This window comes from Dendrobates tinctorius, unplaced genomic scaffold (assembly GCF_039654945.1).
Source record: "Dendrobates tinctorius isolate UK_male_01 unplaced genomic scaffold, ASM3965494v1 ptg000136l, whole genome shotgun sequence".
Lineage (NCBI taxonomy): Eukaryota > Metazoa > Chordata > Amphibia > Anura > Dendrobatidae > Dendrobates > Dendrobates tinctorius.
This window is the reverse complement of record NW_027361804.1, coordinates 4,213,164-4,237,593: the sequence shown is the minus strand read 5'-3', so window position 1 is coordinate 4,237,593 and position 24,430 is coordinate 4,213,164. Positions and strand designations below refer to the sequence as shown.

At 47.6% G+C, this 24,430-nt stretch overlaps 1 protein-coding gene across 2 annotated transcripts in view; it reads right to left on the bottom strand.

The window, feature by feature from the left end:
• Window positions 1-23,192, bottom strand: part of ADA2 (adenosine deaminase 2) — a 56,527-nt gene extending 33,335 nt beyond the window's left edge. The window contains exon 1 of one of the 2 annotated variants that reach the window (XM_073544116.1): window positions 23,100-23,192. The gene's annotated coding sequence lies outside the window, so the exon portion shown is untranslated. The remainder of the gene's footprint in view (window positions 1-23,099) is intronic. The other variant, XM_073544118.1, reaches the window with a different exon arrangement.
• Window positions 23,193-24,430: the final 1,238 nt, after the last annotated feature.

Genomic DNA, 24,430 nt, shown 5'->3' with positions numbered 1-24,430 from the left:
AAAACGTGTAAAAAACAAGGCCCACCTAGCCTGTCTAGGGTTCAAGCGTCTAGCCGACTCTAGGTAAATCAAATTTTTGTGGTCAGTGAGGACCACAACTTGATGTTTGGCTCCCTCCAACCAATGTCTCCACTCCTCAAATGCCCATTTCATGGCCAACAGTTCCCAATTCCCCACATCATAGTTACGTTCAGATGAAGAGAACTTTCGGGAAAAGAAAGCACAGGGATTCATTTTAGATGTTACCGGATCCTTTTGGGACAACACTGCTCCTGCACCAATCTCAGAAGCATCCACCACTACCTGAAACGGGAGTGAGACATCAGGTTGCCGCAGAACCGGGGCGGAGGTAAATCTACGCTTCAGCTCCTGAAAGGAAGCAACCGCCTCCGGAGACCAATTCAACACATCCGCACCCTTCCTGGTCAGGTCAGTCAATGGTTTGGCAATACTAGAAAATTTTGCTATAAATTTCCGATAAAAATTAGCAAAACCCAAAAACTTCTGGAGGGCCTTCAAAGAAGTGGGCTGAACCCAATCATAAATGGCCTGTACCTTGGCCGGGTCCATTTCAATAGTTGACGGAGACAAAATAAATCCCAAAAAAGAAATCCTCTGTACTCCAAAAAGGCATTTTGATCCTTTGACATACAGAGAATTCTCTCTCAAGATCCGGAACACAGTCCGAATATGTTCCACATGAGCATCCCAATCCTTGGAGAAAATCAAAATATCGTCCAGATAGATAATCAAAAATTTATCAACAAAGTCTCGGAAAATATCGTTCATGAAGCACTGGAAGACAGAAGGGGCATTAGTGAGCCCAAAAGGCATCACCAGGTACTCAAAATGTCCCTCCGGAGTATTAAACGCCGTCTTCCATTCATCCCCCTGCTTAATGCGGATAAGATTATACGCCCCCCTGAGGTCAAGCTTGGTAAACCAGCAAGCACCTCTGACTCTAGAGAATAGATCCGAAATCAGGGGTAACGGATACTGATATTTAATAGTAATTTTATTGAGGGCACGATAATCAATACAAGGCCTTAAAGAACCATCCTTCTTGGCCACAAAAAAAAAAACGGCACCTAAGGGTGAAGAGGATGGTCTAATATGACCCTTCTCCAACGCCTCCTTAATATAGGACCACATAGCCTCGTGCTCGGGTACAGATAAATTGAAGAGCCGACCCTTAGGAAATTTACACCCCGGGCTTAGTTCAATTGCACAGTCATAACTCCTATGAGGAGGCAAGGACGCAGACTCAATCTCACTAAATACATCATAGAAGTCCGCCAAATAGTCAGGAACCTCATGCGACTGAGGAGAGGTGGAAAAAACCGGAGCCTCACTAAAGGTACACTGGCAACCCCAACTCACCACAGACACAGACTTCCAATCCAAAACTGGATTATGAATCTGCAACCAGGGAAACCCCAGAACAACGGTGTGATGTACAATGCCCGAAGATATGTTTTCTGTTGCAATGTGCTAACAAATCCTCCATCCTAGGACATTGTAAACTGTCAGTAGTAGGAATTCCTTCCCCCCAGGTTTTATCAACCCTGCCACTTCCTCTGGAAGAGCAGGAATGTTAATTAGCTAGACCATCTTCCTCACACCATTTGGCTTCTCTCAGCTGAAAGAGAAAAAAAAGTGCGGGAACTAAACTCTTTGTTTGAAACCAGGAGTTTGAATAAAACAATAAGGGATTGTCCCGCGAAAACCATACCCAGCAGAAATATAAAAATCATATTTCTGCGATCCGAGCAGACCCAGCTTCGCTGTGGTGCCTGTTGCAAAACTCTCGGATGTCCAGAACCTGAGATATGATTTGCGCCCAAATGGACGGTCATATCGCATAGATGTTTGATGTTTTCTTGATGGGCTCATTACGCTGGGAAACATGATACCACTGATGAGTCCATACCAGCTTCTCCCATAAAGTTATAGCTAATCTAAGTTTTGTAGCCAAAACATAACTTGGATAAGAGAGGTGGGATCAACCCAGAATGCACCTCTCTGTGATGTCACATAGGAAAGTCTATAAGGCATTCCCTGGCAGAACCAGCTCAGAACAGCTCAAGTCGTCGTGCTAGAAAGATCCAGATGAGCGGAGAAGTGCGGCTCCGCCTCCACCCACCTTAGCCGCATGGTCTGCCTAAGGAACAATATGGAACTGTGAGTGTAATCTCTTTGTTTTCTCCACTTTTATTTTATACCTGTACTGTACATATTTTATGTCTCAATTTTATAGCAACTTTTATCTGTAATCACTGTCCTCTTTCGGAAAATAAATGAAATAATTATTTAGATCTGTCTCTATGCTCTAAGACTCGAACTATACGCCTTTGATAGATAATCGCTACTAATTCAAGGGGTTTGCCACGGACCCTCTTAATTTAACACTGTGAATTAAGTAACCGTGACTGGTGGCAGCGCGTTGTGTACGGCTATTACGGCTTGCTGGCAGTACAGAAGGGTCTTATATTGCTGAATAAGGGTCTGCGGCCACAGCATTGATAATTCCCTTACTGCAGAAGCCTAATTGCCGGTTCACAACAGGCAGCCCGTCCGGCGACCAATTATCCTAGGTGCAGTTCCCTGACTGACCTGAGGGTAAGGGGGGCGCCGGAGAGCTGCGAGTTCCAAGGTGGAACTGAGAAAGTGGGATATACACAAATCCCCGCAGTACTTGGAAGATTGATAGCAGTGGTGGGGCATCCAAATTAAACTCCCCCTGCGGCAAATTGTAGAGCGAGATTAGCTTGCTGGATATTTTTGTCACATGGTGCCAGTGGTGGGATAACTAAGATAAGCCCCACTGCGCCTGTGATAGCCGTGTGCCGGCATTGTGTCACGTCCCTCCGTCCGCTGATACACCGGTGTCAGTGGTGGGATTGTGACATAGTGGTGACACAGGGTCCGCTGTCCGTCGCGTTTTGGTGGCAGCGGGACCCCCGTTAGTCGTCGCCCGTAAGTGGACGAACGGCCGTGGGCTGTTCGTCACATATTGGTGGCAGAGCGGTGGGATAATCCTAGAGCATTAGTGATTTGGTTTGAGCAATCATTCCTCTCACTAAAAACCTGCACGGTTCCTGCGGGAATCCTGCATCATAGGTTTTGGAGAACAGACTCAGTGGTTACTAGTCCTGAGACATTAGTGTGTACTTGCAAGTATCCCCCTCCCGTTTCTTCGTTTTTCTTTTTCTATCTTTTATTTGGCAACCATGGCGGCAAAAGGAGAACCTTGGTACAACCGGCAGACAAAGGAAGTTCTTGCTGGGTTATGCACGTACCAAGGCCTTGACGCCACAAACAAAAACAGAGCTCAAATGATCGCGGCTCTAGTGCAGCTGGACAACGACCAGAATCCAGCGAGCGCAGAAGTTGGCCCAAGTGGCAATGGGGCTGCAGCAGAGGCTCCACTCCTGAGCGCTGGCCCCACATTCAACCAGGACGGGGTGGACCCCTATCTGCAAATGGCCTTGGACGCACTCCCCGCCGAAGACAGTGATGGGCGGGTGAGGCTGATCCAGCAATATCGGCAGGAGGCCCAAGCCGAGCGTCAAGCCCAGGCTGAGAGAGCTGAGCGCCGAGCGGAGGCTGAGAGAGCAGAGCAGCGAGCCGAGAGGGAGGCGCAGAGGGCCCATGAACTGGAGGTACTCCAGCGGGGTGGGAATGCCCCCACAGCCCGAAGCAGTGAGCCCAGCAGCGTCCAGACTCCTAAACCCCGGCCAGAGCATTTTCCCGTGATGGAAAAGGATGGGGACTTAGACACATTTCTGCGAGCCTTTGAGAAAGCCTGCAGACAGTACCAGCTGCCTAGAGACCAATGGGCAAGGTACTTGACCCCAGGGCTAAAAGGCAAAGCCCTGGAGGCATTTGCTTCTCTTCCGCCAGAAGCCGATGACGACTATGACGCCATAAAGCAGGCTCTGATCGCCAAATACCGGCTGACACCTGAGGTATACCGAAAGAAGTTCCGACACCTCCAACGTGGCCCACACGATAGCTACAGTGATGTGGTGCAAGGACTCAGGACCCACTTTGACCAGTGGATCCATGGACTGTCCGTTGAAACCTTTGAGCAGCTACGGGACCTGATGATCAAAGACCAGTTCCTGCATCTCTGCCCAGCTGAGGTCCGACAGTTCATCCTGGACCGCGAACCAACGAACGCGGACAAAGCGGCGCAGATCGCCGACAACCACGAGGCCAACCGGAAGCCCGAGACGCGGAGGCCAGTCGCCACCAGCTGGAAAGGGGGTAAGCCAGCAACCAACCCCAATGCCCCAGCTAGCCGTCCCTCCGGAGGCCCAGTCCCTGTTGCCAACAGCAGGCCGGCTACTGACAGTCGCCTGTGTCACCACTGCCAGCGGCCTGGTCACTTCTTTTACACCTGTCCGAATAGGCCGAAGAACCCCCCAGCCAAGGCCCCCGGGCCCAACGCCTCTGTTCTTTTGGTGGGAGGTGTGGTTGGGAGGGCTGACGACAACGTTCAACCTGTTCAGGTGGGGGCCCGTCTTGCTACAGGCCTCAAGGACACCGGGGCTGAACGAACCCTCATCCGTCCTGGACTGGCGGCCCCTGAAGAGTTTGTTGAGGGGAAAACCCTGACTGTCACCGGGATTGGAGGCACCCGTTGTCCCTTGCCAGTGGCACGAGTTTTTCTTGACTGGGGTGCCGGGAGCGGGTTGAGGGAGGTGGGAGTGTCTGAAAATTTGCCCACTGATGCTTTATTGGGGACTGACTTGGGGAGGATGGTTGCATACTATGTCCCTGACACCCTTCCCCAAACTGATAATAAGGGTAACGTTAACCCTGATGATGTTGATGATGGGAAACTGAATGTGTTACCTGCTAATGCCTTGATGAGTAATGATGCAACTAACAACCATTCTTTCCCCAGGTACGATGCTGATGCTGATGTGAATGTACCAAAGCAAACTGATAACCATTCTTTTCCTAGGAATGATGATGTTGATGTATCTGTGCCGACTGAACCCGTTAACCCTTTCTTTGAAACGGTAGATGTGTCCACAGGTACCGAGGTGCTCAGCCCCGTCACTCTGCGGAGTGAGACGGCTGAGGAACCCCTGGCAGGAGCAAGCAACGGTGCTCAAGAGAATGGGGAGGTGCATGGGGACCATGAGGAAGGTAATGCCATGCAGCTGACCAGTGCCACCGAGGAAGGTAACTGGCCCATAAGTAGCACTGCTCCTAAAGTGTTTGGGGTGGATGGGGAGGGAGAGCCCAGGGCAGCACCGGCTGGTGGGTCTGTAGAAATCCCCAGGGAGACAGCATACATAGCAGCTGTCACACGCAGTCAGAGTGCCCAGATCGCAGGTAACGCACTGTCTTCTGGACCCTCTGCTGCTACAGGAGAGACTGAACCAGAGGTGAACCCAGAGCCGGTTCCAGAGGGTCCCAGTAAAGAGGGGACCCTGACGTCACTTCTGGCAGCCTCCAGCATGGAGTTCCAGGCTGCTCTGCACTCAGATGCCAGCCTGGAGAAATTGAGAGGTCTCGCCGAGACGCCCACCTCCAAGTCTGATAAGGAGAGGGTGTTCTGGGAACGAGGAAGGTTGTACCGGGAGACAGTACCCGGAGATCCTAAAAAGGAGTGGTTGAGGGAAAGACAGCTGGTCGTCCCCTATCAGTTCAGAACTGAGTTGTTGCGGATTGCCCATGAGATTCCACTCGCTGGACACTTGGGGATCAGCAAAACAAAGGCACGGCTGTCTCAACACTTCTATTGGCCCAAGATGGGGACAGATGTAACACACTACTGCCGCTCCTGTGCCACCTGTCAAAAAGTGGGTAAGGCGGGGCCTGCTCTTAAGGCTCCCCTTATTCCTTTGCCGGTGATAGAGGAGCCTTTCCAGAGAATCGCGGTGGACATTGTAGGACCGCTGTCCGTCCCCAGCAGCTCCGGAAAGCGATACATTCTCACCGTGGTAGACTACGCTACCCGGTACCCAGAGGCAGTAGCTCTGTCTTCAACCAGGGCAGATAAGGTGGCTGACGCACTGGTGACCATCTTTTCAAGGGTAGGATTTCCCAGGGAGATGCTTACCGATCAAGGGCCCCAATTCATGTCTCGCCTAATGGAGGCTCTCTGTGAGAAAATGCAGGTGACGCACCTGGTATCGAGTCCGTATCACCCACAGACTAATGGTTTGTGTGAACGCTTCAACGGTACCCTCAAACAGATGCTCCGCATACTGGTTGAGACCCAAGGGCGCGACTGGGAGCGGTACCTCCCACACCTGCTGTTCGCTTACAGAGAAGTTCCGCAGGCCTCGACCGGGTTCTCCCCCTTCGAGCTCCTGTATGGCAGGCGAGTCCGGGGACCCCTTGGGTTGATAAGAGAATCCTGGGAAGATGAGCAAAACCCCACAGAAGTGTCCATCGTGGATTATGTCATGCGCTTCCGTGACAAGATGCAGACCTTGACGCAGTTGGTGCATGACAACATGACGCAGGCTCAGGCTGACCAGAAGCACTGGTACGACCAGAACGCCCGGGAGTGGACCTACCAGGTGGGTCAAAAGGTGTGGGCGCTGGTCCCTGTACCAACGGATAAGCTTCAGGCAGCCTGGGAAGGCCCGTACGTCGTCCACCAACAGCTCAACCCGGTCACCTACGTGGTCACGCTTGACCATGCTCGGGGTAGGCGCAAGGCCTTTCACGTCAACATGCTGAAGGCGCACTACGAACGTGAAGCTTGCATCCTACCGGTCTGCAATCTGCCAGAGGATGGGGAGGAAGATCCCCTCCTGGACATGCTGGCCCAGGCCAAGGCCGATGGGTCCATTGAGGACATGGAGATAAGTGGTTCGCTCACCGTGTCCCAGCGGTTGCAGTTGATGGCCACCCTGGAACTCTTCCGGCCCGTGTTCACCAACCGTCCTGGGAGGACGGAGTTAGCGGTTCATGAGGTGGACACCGGGAATCATGCCCCATTACGGCGAACACCTTATCGGATCTCTGAAACGGTGCAACAAGTCATGCGCCAAGAGGTCGATGAGATGTTAAGGCTGGGAGTGATTCGACGGTCAAAAGGTGCGTGGGCTTCACCTGTAGTCCTCGTGCCTAAAAAGGATCGAACCACCCGGTTCTGCGTGGACTACAGGGGGCTCAACGCCATCACAACCTCTGATGCCCACCCGATGCCGCGCATCGAGGATCTGCTCGAGCGGTTGACAAACGCCAACTACATATCCATCATGGATTTGAGTCGGGGATACTGGCAGATTCCCCTGAGCCCTGAGGCGCAGGAGAAATCCGCCTTTATCACCCCCTTTGGACTGTACGAGTCCACGGTTATGCCCTTCGGCATGAAGAATGCCCCTGCCACTTTCCAGCGGATGGTCAACCACCTGCTTCGGGGACTGGAGGAGTACGCAGTGGCGTACTTAGACGATATTGCCGTCTTCAGTTCCACCTGGGAGGAACACCTTCAGCACCTCCAGGAGGTGCTCAAGCGTCTTCACCAGGCAGGCCTGACCATCAAGCCGGGGAAGTGCCAGATAGGCATGCGCGAGGTCCACTACCTGGGGCACCGGGTAGGCGGGGGTTCCATGAGTCCGGAGCCAGAAAAAGTGGACGCAATCGTGTCCTGGCCCACCCCCAGGACCAAGAAACAGGTGAAGTCCTTCTTGGGCACTGCAGGGTACTATAGGCGGTTCGTACAGGACTATAGCGCCCTTGCCAAACCCTTGACTGACCTCACCAAGCAGAGGCTACCCCAAACAGTCAACTGGACAGATGACTGTGAGGCGGCTTTCCAAGCTTTGAAAGCAGCCCTGTGCAACTCTCCAGTGTTGAGAGCAGTCGACAGCAGTCGCCCGTTTCTGGTACAGACCGACGCCAGCGAGTTTGGCCTCGGTGCTGTGCTTAGCCAGGTCGACTCGGGGGACCAAGAGCACCCTGTGTTGTACCTGAGCCGGAAACTTTTGCCGAGGGAAGTGGCATACTCGACCATCGAGAAGGAGTGTCTGGCCATGGTGTGGGCACTGCAGCGTTTGCAGCCCTACCTGTACGGGCGCGCCTTCACGGTGGTAACTGACCACAACCCTCTGAGCTGGTTGCACACAGTGTCCGGAACCAATGGAAGATTGCTCCGCTGGAGCCTTGCCCTTCAACAGTACGATTTTACTGTAAAACACAGGAAGGGCAGTGAAAACGGCAATGCCGATGGGTTGTCCCGCCGGGGCGAACCAGCTGAGGTGCGCATGGCCGATTACCGAGAGGTAATGCCTCCTTAGCGCCCTCTTAAGGGGGGAGGTGTGATGTACAATGCCCGAAGATATGTTTTCTGTTGCAATGTGCTAACAAATCCTCCATCCTAGGACATTGTAAACTGTCAGTAGTAGGAATTCCTTCCCCCCAGGTTTTATCAACCCTGCCACTTCCTCTGGAAGAGCAGGAATGTTAATTAGCTAGACCATCTTCCTCACACCATTTGGTTTCTCTCAGCTGAAAGAGAAAAAAAAGTGCGGGAACTAAACTCTTTGTTTGAAACCAGGAGTTTGAATAAAACAATAAGGGATTGTCCCGCGAAAACCATACCCAGCAGAAATATAAAAATCATATTTCTGCGATCCGAGCAGACCCAGCTTCGCTGTGGTGCCTGTTGCAAAACTCTCGGATGTCCAGAACCTGAGATATGATTTGCGCCCAAATGGACGGTCATATCGCATAGATGTTTGATGTTTTCTTGATGGGCTCATTACGCTGGGAAACATGATACCACTGATGAGTCCATACCAGCTTCTCCCATAAAGTTATAGCTAATCTAAGTTTTGTAGCCAAAACATAACTTGGATAAGAGAGGTGGGATCAACCCAGAATGCACCTCTCTGTGATGTAACATAGGAAAGTCTATAAGGCATTCCCTGGCAGAACCAGCTCAGAACAGCTCAAGTCGTCGTGCTAGAAAGATCCAGATGAGCGGAGAAGTGCAGCTCCGCCTCCACCCACCTTAGCCGCATGGTCTGCCTAAGGAACAATATGGAACTGTGAGTGTAATCTCTTTGTTTTCTCCACTTTTATTTTATACCTGTACTGTACATATTTTATGTCTCAATTTTATAGCAACTTTTATCTGTAATCACTGTCCTCTTTCGGAAAATAAATGAAATAATTATTTAGATCTGTCTCTATGCTCTAAGACTCGAACTATACGCCTTTGATAGATAATCGCTACTAATTCAAGGGGTTTGCCACGGACCCTCTTAATTTAACACTGTGAATTAAGTAACCGTGACTGGTGGCAGCGCGTTGTGTACGGCTATTACGGCTTGCTGGCAGTACAGAAGGGTCTTATATTGCTGAATAAGGGTCTGCGGCCACAGCATTGATAATTCCCTTACTGCAGAAGCCTAATTGCCGGTTCACAACAGGCAGCCCGTCCGGCGACCAATTATCCTAGGTGCAGTTCCCTGACTGACCTGAGGGTAAGGGGGGCGCCGGAGAGCTGCGAGTTCCAAGGTGGAACTGAGAAAGTGGGATATACACAAATCCCCGCAGTACTTGGAAGATTGATAGCAGTGGTGGGGCATCCAAATTAAACTCCCCCTGCGGCAAATTGTAGAGCGAGATTAGCTTGCTGGATATTTTTGTCACATGGTGCCAGTGGTGGGATAACTAAGATAAGCCCCACTGCGCCTGTGATAGCCGTGTGCCGGCATTGTGTCACGTCCCTCCGTCCGCTGATACACCGGTGTCAGTGGTGGGATTGTGACATAGTGGTGACACAGGGTCCGCTGTCCGTCGCGTTTTGGTGGCAGCGGGACCCCCGTTAGTCGTCGCCCGTAAGTGGACGAACGGCCGTGGGCTGTTCGTCACAAACGGCATCATGCAGACCATGCAACACCAAAAATCTGCAATTTTCTTGGTAGTCTGGGGCGACCCGCATGACCAACTGGGTCCAAAACTGAGGTTTATTTTTAGCCAGAGGGGTAGCATCAATCCCCCTCAAAGGGATAGGCGTCTGCAGAGGTGTCAACGGAAATCCACAACGTTTAGCAAAATCCAAGTCCATTAGGTTTAGCGCTGCTCCCGAATCCACAAAAGCCTTGGCGGAAAATGTGGACAGGGAACAGATCAGAGTAATCGCCAAAAGAAACTTAGGCTGAACCCCACCAACAGAAAAAGTGTGTGCAAAGCGTTTCTCACGTTTAGGACAAACAGAAATAATATGTGAGGCATCTCCACAGAAAAAACACAGCTTATTACGCCTTCTGAATTCCTGACGTTGTGCCTTAGACAAAACTCTATCACATTGCATAGGTTCAGACGTCTGTTCAACCGGTGGCAACACCTCTCGTGTAATCCTGCGTTCACGTAAACGCCGATCAACCTGAATGGCTAAAGACATAGAATCGTCCAGACCAGAGGGAACAGGAAATCCCACCATAGTATCTTTTACGGCTTCTGACAAACCCTTCCGAAAGAGAGCAGCCAAGGCACTATCACTCCAGGTAGTAAGGACCACCCACTTTCGGAACTTTTGACAGTACAACTCTGCAGATTCTCGACCCTGGTTCAATGCTAACAGGGTCTTTTCAGCCTGATCAATAGCATTAGGTTCGTCGTACAGCAACCCCAAGGCTTGAAAAAATGCGTTCACATTAGTCAGAATAGAGTCATCTGGTTTCAAAGAAAACGCCCAATCCTGGGGATCGCCACGCAGCAAAGAGATGACAATTTTAACCTGCTGCGCGGGGCTCCCTGACGAGTTAGGCTTCAAAGCAAAAAATAATTTACAATTATTTTTGAAACTCAAAAATTTAGATCGATCCCCAAAAAATACATCAGGTGTGGGATCTTTGGTTCAACAGCATGTGAACGAGCAAGATAGACGGAAATTCCTCGCACTTCAGCAGCGAGCTGCTCCAAACGATCAGACACTTGCTTTATCTCCATTGAGAGAAAAAAAAATTCCCCCTACGGCCTCAGAGATATAGAGGAAAGAATATACACACTTTTTTTTTTAAACACAATTCTTTCCTGCTATTGAGTACCCAAGGATCTGCGGTTGGGCGGGTGATTCTGTTATGATTGAGTCACCGTAGGAGGCAAAAACAGAAATGCTAGCTAAGTCCAGAAAACCAGAGAAGTTGGCAACTATCAGATTGCAGACCCCTGAACCTATCAACACAACTAGCAGTACCCGTGGGGGGTTCCTACGATGACCTAGACCCCTCGATCACAGCCGGAGAGATACATAGGCCTAAAGAAGGAAAGGGGAAATCTAACTGCCCCAGAGCAGACCCCAAAGCAATAGTCAGCCCCCCACATATAATGACGGTGAAGCAAGATGAAAACACTTACACAGACAGAAAGACAGGCTGAGCAAAGACGGGGCCCAAAAACTACCTAGATAGGAACGGATAGGAAGGCTGCTGTCTGCAATCTGCCAAAACCCTATCAGAGACAAAAGCCAACAAGCTGATATAAAAATGGCCCTGAAGCAACTAAGCTTCAAAAACTAAATCAGCACTCAGGTACTTTCAGAAGACAGAGCTAACGGAACACTGCACACTCCAGCAGGGAGTGGCAGAATCCAAAAAGCAAGAAAAACAAAAACAAATCTTAAATGCAAAAAGGCAAAACAGAAAACTTAGCTTTAGGAGAGCAGGAATCAGACTGGTGTCCAAGAGTCCACAGAGAAATCACCCGCAGGGCAGAAAGGGCGTAGGCTGCCTTAAATCCAGTCAGTGACTCCACTCAGCCAATCGTCTTCATTAGTCCCAGGTGCCTGATAATCAGGCTCACTACCTTCCTTCACTAGAATAGGGAGTTCACCAGGCCTCAGTGACGGAGGGGAAAATGAACTCACAACAATACCCCCCCCTTGAAGAGGGGTCACCGAACCCTCAACAACGCTACCAGGGCGATCAGGGTGAGCCCGATGAAAGGCACGCACCAATCTTTTGGCATGAATATCAGAGGCAGAGACCCAGGAATTATCCTCCTGACCATAACCCTTCCACTTAACCAAATACTGGAGTCTCCGTCTAGCCAGACGGGAATCCAGAATTTTCTCTACCTCATATTCCAAGTTACCTTCAACCAATACAGGGTCCGGAGGTGCCACCTCAGGCACAACTGGCTCAACAAACCTCTTCAACAAGGACTTATGGAACACATTATGGATCTTAAATGTGACAGGAAGAGCCAAACGAAAAGAGACCGGATTAATAATCTCCAAAATCTTGTAAGGTCCAATAAATCTAGGCTTAAACTTAGGAGAAGCCACCTTCATAGCAATATTTTTTGATGATAACCACACCATATCACCAATCTTAAACTGGGGACCAATGGTCCTATGCCGACTGGAAAACCGCTGGGCCTTTTCCTGGGAGAGAGATAACTTATCCACCACTTGGTCCCAGATCTGGTGCATTCTCTCCACCACAGTGTCAACACCTGGGCAGGCAGAGGGCTCCACCTGCCCTGAAGAAAATCGAGGATGAAACCCAAAGTTACAAAAAAAAGGTGACATCAAAGTGGCAGAACTAGCTCTATTATTTAAAGCAAATTCGGCCAAGGGCAAAAATGAAACCCAATCATCCTGATCAGCAGAAATAAAACATCTCAAATACGACTCCAAGGTCTGGTTTGTTCTCTCTGTCTGCCCATTGGTCTGAGGGTGAAAAGCAGAGGAGAAGGACAACTGAATTCCCAACTTGGAACAGAATGTCCTCCAAAATTTAGACACAAATTGAACTCCTCTGTCAGATACAATGTTCTCAGGAATCCTGTGCAAGCGAACCACCTGTTGCAAAAACAGGGGCACCAACTCAGAGGAAGATGGCAACTTAGGGAGTGGTACAAGATGAACCATCTTAGAGAACCTATCACAAATCACCCAAATAACAGTCATTCTTTGAGAGACCGGCATATCAGAGATGAAATCCATTGAAATATGGGTCCATGGCCTCCTGGGGACCGGCAAAGGCATCAACAACCCACTAGAGCGAGAACAAGATTTAGACCGGGAGCAAGTCCCACAGGACTGCACAAAATTCCTGACATCATGAGACAAGGTGGGCCACCAAAAAGAGCGACTCACCAGATTTCTAGTACCAAAAATACCTGGATGACCAGCCAATGCAGAGCAATGAACTTCAGACATCACTCTCTTCTTCCACTGGTCAGGAACATACAACTTTCCACTGGGGCAACGCTCAGGTTTGTCCTCCTGGAACTCTTGCAGAGCAAGTCTCAAATCGGGCGAGATGGCAGAAAGAACTACCCCTTCGCCTAAGATGGTAGCAGGCTTGGTCACCACAGGAGAATCAGCAAAGAAACTCCTAGAGAGGGCGTCTGCCTTGACATTCTTAGTTCCAGGAAGGAAAGAGACCACAAAATCAAAACGTGTAAAAAACAAGGCCCACCTAGCCTGTCTAGGGTTCAAGCGTCTAGCCGACTCTAGGTAAATCAAATTTTTGTGGTCAGTGAGGACCACAACTTGATGTTTGGCTCCCTCCAACCAATGTCTCCACTCCTCAAATGCCCATTTCATGGCCAACAGTTCCCAATTCCCCACATCATAGTTACGTTCAGATGAAGAGAACTTTCGGGAAAAGAAAGCACAGGGATTCATTTTAGATGTTACCGGATCCTTTTGGGACAACACTGCTCCTGCACCAATCTCAGAAGCATCCACCTCTACCTGAAACGGGAGTGAGACATCAGGTTGCCGCAGAACCGGGGCGGAGGTAAATCTACGCTTCAGCTCCTGAAAGGAAGCAACCGCCTCCGGAGACCAATTCAACACATCCGCACCCTTCCTGGTCAGGTCAGTCAATGGTTTGGCAATACTAGAAAATTTTGCTATAAATTTCCGATAAAAATTAGCAAAACCCAAAAACTTCTGGAGGGCCTTCAAAGAAGTGGGCTGAACCCAATCATAAATGGCCTGTACCTTGGCCGGGTCCATTTCAATAGTTGACGGAGACAAAATAAATCCCAAAAAAGAAATCCTCTGTACTCCAAAAAGGCATTTTGATCCTTTGACATACAGAGAATTCTCTCTCAAGATCCGGAACACAGTCCGAATATGTTCCACATGAGCATCCCAATCCTTGGAGAAAATCAAAATATCGTCCAGATAGATAATCAAAAATTTATCAACAAAGTCTCGGAAAATATCGTTCATGAAGCACTGGAAGACAGAAGGGGCATTAGTGAGCCCAAAAGGCATCACCAGGTACTCAAAATGTCCCTCCGGAGTATTAAACGCCGTCTTCCATTCATCCCCCTGCTTAATGCGGATAAGATTATACGCCCCCCTGAGGTCAAGCTTGGTAAACCAGCAAGCACCTCTGACTCTAGAGAATAGATCCGAAATCAGGGGTAACGGATACTGATATTTAATAGTAATTTTATTGAGGGCACGATAATCAATACAAGGCCTTAAAGAACCATCCTTTTTGGCCACAAAAAAAAACCGGCACCTAAAGGTGAAGAGGATGGTCTAATATGACCCTTTTCCAACGCCTCCTTAATATAGGATCGCATAGCCTCGTGCTCGGGTACAGATAAATTGAAGAGCCGACCCGTGGGAAATTTACACCCCGGGCTTAGATCAATTGCACAGTCATAACTCCTATGAGGAGGCAAGGACGCAGACTCAATCTCACTAAATACATCATAGAAGTCCGCCAAATAGTCAGGAACCTCATGCGACTGAGGAGAGGTGGAAAAAACCGGAGCCTCACTAAAGGTACACTGGCAACCCCAACTCACCACAGACACAGACTTCCAATCCAAAACTGGATTATGAATCTGCAACCAGGGAAACCCCAGAACAACGGCATCATGCAGACCATGCAACACCAAAAATCTGCAATTTTCTTGGTGGTCTGGGGCGACCCGCATGACCAACTGGGTCCAAAACTGAGGTTTATTTTTAGCCAGAGGGGTAGCATCAATCCCCCTCAAAGGGATAGGCGTCTGCAGAGGTGTCAACGGAAATCCACAACGTTTAGCAAAATCCAAGTCCATTAGGTTTAGCGCTGCTCCCGAATCCACAAAAGCCTTGGCGGAAAATGTGGACAGGGAACAGATCAGAGTAATCGCCAAAAGAAACTTAGGCTGAACCCCACCAACAGAAAACGTGTGTGCAAAGCGTTTCTCACGTTTAGGACAAACAGAAATAATATGTGAGGCATCTCCACAGAAAAAACACAGCTTATTACGCCTTCTGAATTCCTGACGTTGTGCCTTAGACAAAACTCTATCACATTGCATAGGTTCAGACGTCTGTTCAACCGGTGGCAACACCTCTCGTGTAATCCTGTGTTCACGTAAACGCCGATCAACCTGAATGGCTAAAGACATAGAATCGTCCAGACCAGAGGGAACAGGAAATCCCACCATAGTATCTTTTACGGCTTCTGACAAACCCTTCCGAAAGAGAGCAGCCAAGGCACTATCACTCCAGGTAGTAAGGACCGCCCACTTTCGGAACTTTTGACAGTACAACTCTGCAGATTCTCGACCCTGGTTCAATGCTAACAGGGTCTTTTCAGCCTGATCAATAGCATTAGGTTCGTCGTACAGCAACCCCAAGGCTTGAAAAAATGCGTTCACATTAGTCAGAATAGAGTCATCTGGTTTCAAAGAAAACGCCCAATCCTGGGGATCGCCACGCAGCAAAGAGATGACAATTTTAACCTGCTGCGCGGGGCTCCCTGACGAGTTAGGCTTCAAAGCAAAAAATAATTTACAATTATTTTTGAAACTCAAAAATTTAGATCGATCCCCAAAAAATACATCAGGTGTGGGGATCTTTGGTTCAACAGCATGTGAACGAGCAAGATAGACGGAAATTCCTCGCACTTCAGCAGCGAACTGCTCCACACGATCAGACACTTGCTTTATCTCCATTGAGAGAAAAAAAAATTCCCCCTACGGCCTCAGAGATATAGAGGAAAGAATATACACACTTTTTTTTTTAAACACAATTCTTTCCTGCTATTGAGTACCCAAGGATCTGCGGTTGGGCGGGTGATTCTGTTATGATTGAGTCACCGTAGGAGGCAAAAACAGAAATGCTAGCTAAGTCCAGAAAACCAGAGAAGTTGGCAACTATCAGATTGCAGACCCCTGAACCTATCAACACAACTAGCAGTACCCGTGGGGGGTTCCTATGATGACCTAGACCCCTCGATCACAGCCGGAGAGATACATAGGCCTAAAGAAGGAAAGGGGAAATCTAACTGCCCCAGAGCAGACCCCAAAGTAATAGGCAGCCCCCCACATATAATGACAGTGAAGCAAGATGAAAACACTTACACAGACAGAAAGACAGGCTGAGCAAAGACGGGGCCCAAAAACTACCTAGATAGGTACGGATAGGAAGGCTGCTGTCTGCAATCTGCCAAAACCCTATCAGAGACAAAAGCCAACAAGCTGATATAAAAATGGCCCTGAAGCAACTAAGCTTCAAAAACTAAATCAGCACTCAGGTACTTTCAGAAGACAGAGCTAACGGAACACTGCACACTCCAGCAGGGAGTGGCAGAATCCAAAAAGCAAGAAAAACAAAAACAAATCTTAAATGCAAAAAGGCAAAACAGAAAACTTAGCTTTAGGAGAGCAGGAATCAGACTGGTGTCCAAGAGTCCACAGAGAAATCACCCGCAGGGCAGAAAGGGCGTAGGCTGCCTTAAATCCAGTCAGTGACTCCACTCAGCCAATCGTCTTCATTAGTCCCAGGTGCCTGATAATCAGGCTCACTACCTTCCTTCACTAGAACAGGGAGTTCACCAGGCCTCAGTGACGGAGGGGAAAATGAACTCACAACACACAGGGCTCTGTCCTGGGCCCTGTATTGTTCAACATCTTTATCAACGATTTAGATGAAGGAATTGAGGGTAAACTGATTAAATTTGCTGATGACACAAAGCTAGGAGGGATAGCTAATACTAGAGAAGAGAGAGAGAGGATTCAAAAAGATTTAAATAAACTGGAGAAGTGGGCAGCAACTAACAGAATGGTTTTTAACAGGGAGAAATGCAAAGTACTACATCTGGGCAATAAAAATGAAAAAAGCATATATAGAATGGGAGGAATAGGGCTAAGTGACAGCACATGTGAAAAAGACTTGGGTATACTAATAGATCACAGACTGAATATGAGTCAACAGTGTGATGCAGCAGCAAAAAAGGCAAATGCAATTCTAGGATGTATTAACAGAAGCATACAGTCTAGATCACGTGAAGTCATTATTTCCCTCTACTCCTCTTTGGTCAGACCTCATCTGGAATATTGTGTCCAGTTTTGGGCACCACATTTTAAAAAAGACATCAACAAACTGGAGCAAGTTCAGAAAAGAGCGACCAGAATGGTGACCGGTCTGCAAACCCTGTCTTATGAGGAAAGGTTGCAGGATTTGGGAATGTTTAGTTTGCAAAAGAGAAGACTGAGAGGAGACTTATTAGCTGTCTACAAATATCTAAAGGGCTGTCACATTGTAGAAGGATCAACTTTATTCTCATTTGCACAAGGAAAGACTAGAAGCAATGGGATGAAAATGAATGGGAGGAGACAGAGATTAGATATTAGAAAAAACTTTTTGACAGTTAGAGTGATCAATGAGTGGAACAGGCTGCCACGAGAAGTGGTGAGTTCTCCTTCAATGGAAGTCTTCAAACAGGCTGGAAAGACATCTGACTAGGATGATTTAGCAAATCCTGCTTTGAGCAGGGGGTTGGACCAGATGGCCCAGGAGGTCCCTTCCAACTCTACGATTCTATGATTCAAAGGTGAACGAGAAAATGAGCTCACAACAGGGAGCTCCCTGTATACAGAGATAAATGATAAGATCCTGTCTGCAGCCACCAGTAGGGGGAGCTCCCTGTATACAGAGATACATGATAAGATCCTGTCTGCAGTCACCACTAGGGGGAGCTCCCTGTATACCAGTAGGGGGCGCTCCCTGTATAGAGATACATGATAAGATCCTGTCTGCAGCCACCAGTAGGGGGAGCTCCCTGTATACAGAGATACAGTATAAGATCCAGTCTGCAGTCAACACTGGGGGAGCTCCCTGTATACAGAGATACATGATAAGATCCTGTCTGCAGCCACCAGTAGGGGGAGCTCCCTGTATACAGAGATACATGATAAGATCCTGTCTGCAGTCACCACTAGGGGGAGCTCCCTGTATGCAGAGATACATGATAAGATCCTGTCTGCAGCCACCACTAGGGGGAGCTCCCTGTATACAGAGACATATGATAATGTATTTTTCTTTTTTCTACTTTACCGTACGAGTTAATTATTTTGAGGACTTCATATATTAGATGTGGGGAGAACAAATATTGTTGTTTTCATTCATTTGCTTTATTTATTTATTTTTTGATTGTGAAAAAGTGTGATTTAATCATTTATGTTTGTTTGATTTTATTAATGTCTTTCTACACTTTTTCTTATAACTTATTAAATCCCCCTACTGGACTTACCCACGCGATCATTCCATCGTTTGTTCTATGTACCGCAATACAACATTACGGAAGAGAAAAATGATGGCAACAGGGACTTCTGTGGGCCCCGGGTACCGCAGCAATCCACTGGCACCACATGATAGTCCCAGGCCGAAACATGTATCTAAGGGTTCGCTGCCATCTGCGTCTATAAAATGGCTCAGATTCTCAGCCACAACAGTTGTCGAGTGTCAGGCGACTGCTATGCGTCTCCTACATACTATAATAATAATAATAATAATAATCTATGTACCGTAAATTAAATCAAGCTGTCATAAAAATTATAGGAATCTTATATGAACATAAAGAAAGACGAGAGGAAGATAAAAGATATATAATAAATCTATAGATATTACATGGATATATAGAAAGATACAGAACGAGGCTCCATAACCTTTCATCACTGGAATTGAGGAACGTTGTGGAAAACGCTGGAAAACGTCTTGTGATTGAGAGGAGTTTGTTATCTAATAAATTAGACAGCAAGGGAGGACAGGAGGAGTGGTACTGTGCAGTGTATATATACAGGAGGAGTGGTACTGTGCGGTGTATATATATACAGGAGGAGTGGTACTGTGCAGTGTATATATACAGGAGGAGCGGTACTGTGCAGTGTATATATACAGGAGGAGTGGTACTGTGCAGTATATATACAGGAGGAGTGGTGCTGTGCAGGGTATATATACAGGAGGAGTGGTACTATGCAGTATATATACAGGAGGAGTGGTACTGTGCAGTGTATATATACAGGAGGAGTGGTACTGTGCAGTATATATACAGGAGGAGTGGTGCTGTGCAGGGTATATATACAGGAGGAGTGGTACTGTGCAGTGTATATATACAGGAGGAGTGGTACTGTGCAGTGTATATATACAGGAGGAGTGGTACTGTGCAGTATATATACAGGAGGAGTGGTACTGTGCAGTGTATATATATACAGGAAGAGTGGTACTGTGCAGGGTATATATACAGGAGGAGTGGTACTGTGCAGTGTATATATATACAGGAGGAGTGGTACTGTGCAGTGTATATATACAGGAGGAGTGGTACTGTGCAGTGTATATATACAGGAGGAGTGGTACTGTGCAGTATATATATACAGGAGGAGCGGTACTGTGCAGTGTATATATACAGGAGGAGCGGTACTGTGCAGTATATATATACAGGAGGAGCGGTACTGTGCAGTGTATATATACAGGAGGAGTGGTACTGTGCAGTGTATATATACAGTAGGAGTGGTACTGTGCAGTGTATATATACAGGAGGAGTGGTACTGTGCAGTGTATATATACAGGAGGAGTGGTACTGTGCAGTGTATATATACAGGAGGAGTGGTACTGTGCAGTGTATATATACAGGAGGAGTGGTACTGTGCAGTGTATATATACAGGAGGAGTGGTACTGTGCAGTATATATATACAGGAGGAATGGTACTGTGCAGTATATATATACAGGAGGAGTGGTACTGTGCAGTATATATATACAGGAGGAATGGTACTGTGCAGTATATATATACAGGAGGAGTGGTACTGTGCAGTGTATATATACAGGAGGAGTGGTACTGTGCAGTATATATATACAGGAGGAATGGTACTGTGCAGTATATATACAGGAGGAGTGGTACTGTGCAGTATATATACAGGAGGAGTGGTACTGTGCAGTGTATATATACAGGAGGAGCGGTACTGTGCAGTATATATACAGGAGGAGTGGTACTGTGCAGTGTATATATACAGGAGGAGTGGTACTGTGCAGTGTATATATACAGGAGGAGTGGTACCGTGCAGTGTATATATACAGGAGGAGTGGTACCGTGCAGTGTATATATACAGGAGGAGTGGTACTGTGCAGTATATATATACAGGAGGAATGGTACTGTGCAGTATATATATACAGGAGGAGTGGTACTGTGCAGTATATATATACAGGAGGAGTGGTACTGTGCAGTATATATATACAGGAGGAGTGGTACTGTGCAGTGTATATATACAGGAGGAGTGGTACTGTGCAGTATATATATACAGGAGGAATGGTTCTGTGCAGTATATATACAGGAGGAGTGGTACTGTGCAGTATATATACAGGAGGAGTGGTACTGTGCAGTGTATATATACAGGAGGAGCGGTACTGTGCAGTATATATACAGGAGGAGTGGTACTGTGCAGTGTATATATACAGGAGGAGTGGTACTGTGCAGTGTATATATACAGGAGGAGTGGTACTGTGCAGTGTATATATACAGGAGGAGTGGTACCGTGCAGTGTATATATACAGGAGGAGTGGTACCGTGCAGTGTATATATACAGGAGGAGTGGTACCGTGCAGTGTATATATACAGGAGGAGTGGTACCGTGCAGTATATATATACAGGAGGAGCGGTACCGTGCAGTGTATATATACAGGAGGAGCGGTACCGTGCAGTGTATATATACAGGAGGAGCGGTACCGTGCAGTGTATATATACAGGAGGAGCGGTACCGTGCAGTGTATATATACAGGAGGAGCGGTACCGTGCAGTGTATATATACAGGAGGAGCGGTACCGTGCAGTGTATATATACAGGAGGAGCGGTACTGTGCAGTGTATATATACAGGAGGAGCGGTACTGTGCAGTGTATATATACAGGAGGAGTGGTCCTGTGCAGTGTATATATACAGGAGGAGTGGTACTGTGCAGTGTATATATACAGGAGGAGTGGTACTGTGCAGTGTATATATACAGGAGGAGCGGTACTGTGCAGTGTATATATACAGGAGGAGTGGTACTGTGCAGTGTATATATACAGGAGGAGTGGTACTGTACAGTGTATATATACAGGAGGAGTGGTACTGTGCAGTGTATATATACAGGAGGAGTGGTACTGTGCAGTGTATATATACAGGAGGAGTGGTACTGTGCAGTATATATATACAGGAGGAGTGGTACTGTGCAGTGTATATATACAGGAGGGGCGGTACTGTGCAGTGTATATATACAGGAGGAGTGGTACTGTGCAGTGTATATATACAGGAGGAGTGGTACTGTGCAGTATATATATACAGGAGGAGTGGTACTGTGCAGTGTATATATACAGGAGGAGCGGTACTGTGCAGTGTATATATACAGGAGGAGTGGTACTGTGCAGTGTATATACAGGAGGAGTGGTACTGTGCAGTGTATATATACTGGAGGAGTGGTACTGTGCAGTGTATATATACAGGAGGAGTGGTACTGTGCAGTGTATATATACAGGAGTGGTACTGTGCAGTGTATATATACAGGAGGAGTGGTACTGTGCAGTGTATATATACAGGAGGAGTGGTACTGTGCAGTGTATATATATACAGGAGGAGTGGTACTGTGCAGTGTATATATACAGGAGGAGTGGTACTGTGCAGTATATATATACAGGAGGAGTGGTACTGTGCAGTGTATATATACAGGAGGGGCGGTACTGTGCAGTGTATATATACAGGAGGAGTGGTACTGTGCGGTATATATACAGGAGGAGTGGTACTGTGCAGTGTATATATACAGGAGGAGCGGTACTGTGCAGTGTATATATAAAGGAGGAGCGGTACTGTGCAGTGTATATACAGGAGGAGTGGTACTGTGCAGTGTATATATACTGGAGGAGTGGTACTGTGCAGTGTATATATACAGGAGGAGTGGTACTGTGCAGTGTATATATACAGGAGGAGCGGTACTGTGCAGTATATATATACAGGAGGAGTGGTACTGTGCAGTGTATATATACAGGAGGAGTGGTACTGTGCAGTATATATACAGGAGGAGCGGTACTGTGCAGTGTATATATACAGGAGGAGTGGTACTGTGCAGTGTATATATACAGGAGGAGCGGTACTGTGCAGTATATATATACAGGAGGAGTGGTACTGTGCAGTGTATATATACAGGAGGAGTGGTACTGTGCAGTATATATACAGGAGGAGCGGTACTGTGCAGTGTATATATACAGGAGGAGTGGTACTGTGCAGTGTATATATACAGGAGGAGCGGTACTGTGCAGTATATATATACAGGAGGAGTGGCACTGTGCAGTGTATATATACAGGAGGAGTGGTACTGTGCAGTGTATATATACAGGAGGAGTGGTACTGTGCAGTATATATACAGGAGGAGCGGTACTGTGCAGTGTATATATACAGGAGGAGCAGTACTGTGCAGTGTATATATACAGGAGGGGCGGTGCTGTGCAGTGTATATATACAGGAGGAGTGGTACTGTGCAGTATATATACAGGAGGAGCGGTACTGTGCAGTGTATATATACAGGAGGAGTGGTACTGTGCAGTGTATATATACAGGAGGAGCGGTACTGTGCAGTGTATATATACAGGAGGAGCGGTACTGTGCAGTGTATATATACAGGAGGAGTGGTACTGTGCAGTGTATATATACAGGAGGAGCAGTACTGTGCAGTGTATATATACAGGAGGAGTGGTACTGTGCAGTGTATATATACAGGAGGAGTGGTACTGTGCAGTGTATATGGACGGACACTCAGGGCACAGGATGTGGGGTGATAGTTCGGTGGTTAGTATTGGGAGGGGACATATTAGGGTTCTGCACACAGGAGCAGTCACAGACCTTTGTGATGTTTGGTGTCTGATCCTTCCTGATCTTTATGGAAGAAGTCCCAGACTGAGCTCAATCACAACAACCATCCATCCCCTCCCCCCTTGCAGTGTCACAACTCTGACAGCATTACCAATGGCCAGTGATCAGGCCCCGCCCACTGCACTTCCCATGGTGATGGGTGTTATCCTGCTTTGCTTTCACACTGTATAGTATACATTTTACTATACACATTGCCTTGAATAAGTCTTCATACCCCGTGAACTTTACAGGGATTCTCTGTGATACCAATGCAAAATAATGAGCATTTGTGACGTGTAAAGGAAATGATACGCGGTTTCCCAATTAATATAAGAATATATATCTGAAAATTGTCTTCATCCCCTGGGTCAGTACTTTGTGGGACCTCCTTTCCCTGCAGTCACTGCTGCAGTCTTTTGGGGTCTGTGTCTCCAGCCTTGTTCATCTAGAGTTGACATTTACCCCTTCTTCTTTTCCCTCTCGCTCAGTGACGTTGGATGGAGACGTTTCTGATCAGTAATTTTCAAGTCTTGTCACAGATTCTCTGGGATTTGGGTCTGGACTGTGCCCTTCACACACATGAATATGCTCTGATCTAATTGTAGGCAGGAGGTTTAGAGTCGTTGTCATGCAGGAAGGTAAACCTATGCCTCACTCTCAAGTCTTTTGCAGCCTCTAACAGGTTTTCCTCTAGGATTTCTCTGTATTTATATACATCCATCTTCCCATCAACTCTGACCAGTTACCCTGACCCTGCTGAAGAAAAACTGTCTCACAGCATGATGCTGTCACCACCATGTGTGATGGTGGGGATGATATTTTCAGGGTGATGTGCAATGCTGATTTTCCAACACACACAGCATTTTGCATTTATCCCAAAAAGTTCACCTTTTGTCTCATCTGAGCAGAGCCCCTACTTCCACATACTTGCTGTGTCCCAAACTGTAAATGGGACTTCTTGTGGCTTTTACAACTGTCTTCTTGCCACTCTTCCATAAAGACAAGATTTTGGAAGTATACGACTAAGGTCAGACCTGCGAGTACAATGCGAGAAACTTGCGCAAGTCTCTCGCATCAATACCCGGCACTGCCACCGGCACTCGGGATCGGAGTGTGTGGCTGCATAGAAGTACATGCAACCCCCGACTCCAGTCCGAGTGCCGGCGGCAGTGCCGGGTATTGATGCGAGAGACTTGCGCGAGTTTCTCGCATTGTACTCGCAAGTGTGACCTCGGCCTAAAAGTTGTCCTTTGGACCAGTCCAGTGGGCCCCAGTGCAAAATTTAAACTTAGTCCCCTCACACTCACATCCAGCTAAAATAG